We start from the raw sequence: 664 nt of genomic DNA on the forward strand, positions 1-664 counted from the left end.
TCATACCAGCACTAAAGCACTGGATCCCATCAGAACTTTGAAGTTAAGCGTGCTTGGGCGAGAGTAGTACTAGGATGGGTGACCTCCTGGGAAGTCCTCGTGTTGCATTCCCTTTTTAATTTTTTTTGCACGGCGTGCAATAGAAAACTCACGGCCGCGACATATATTTACCACGTTTTATTATTTTGCACGTTTGCGGTAAGTTTTAGCTCGTTGGTCATTATTCACGCGTGTAGCGGCAGGCAAAGCAAAGTACAATCGTCTTTGTAGTGGAGCTGGGAGGGGCTCATTGGTCATTATTCACGCGTGTAGTGGCAGGCAAAGCAAAGTACAATCGTCTTTGTAGTGGATCTGGGAGGGGCAAGCATAAGGGACGAAGACGGGGGTAACACGTCGGATGTGATCATACCAGCACTAAAGCACTGGATCCCATCAAAACTCCGAAGTTAAGCGTGCTTGGGCGAGAGTAGTACTACGATGGGTGACCTCCTGGGAAGTCCTCGTGTTGCATTCCTTTTTAAATATTTTTTTTGCATGGCGTGCAAAAGAAAACTCACGGCCGCGGCATATATTTACCACGTTTTATTATTTTGCACGTTTGCGGTAAGTTTTAGCTCGTTGGTCATTATTCACGCGTGTAGCGGCGGGCAAAGCAAAGTACAAT

General features: G+C 46.5%; 1 non-coding gene and 1 pseudogene across 1 annotated transcript; both read left to right on the forward strand.

Annotated features, from left to right (window-relative positions):
- Positions 1-111, forward strand: LOC119297263 (annotated as a pseudogene).
- Positions 112-395: 284 nt separating this feature from the next.
- Positions 396-514, forward strand: LOC119295749. Its single transcript, XR_005144208.1, has one exon. It is a non-coding gene; the product is annotated as a 5S ribosomal RNA (ribosomal RNA).
- The last annotated feature ends 150 nt before the right edge of the window (positions 515-664 follow it).

The sequence above is a fragment of the Triticum dicoccoides genome, chromosome 1A (assembly GCF_002162155.2).
Source record: "Triticum dicoccoides isolate Atlit2015 ecotype Zavitan chromosome 1A, WEW_v2.0, whole genome shotgun sequence".
NCBI classification, from domain to species: domain Eukaryota; kingdom Viridiplantae; phylum Streptophyta; class Magnoliopsida; order Poales; family Poaceae; genus Triticum; species Triticum dicoccoides.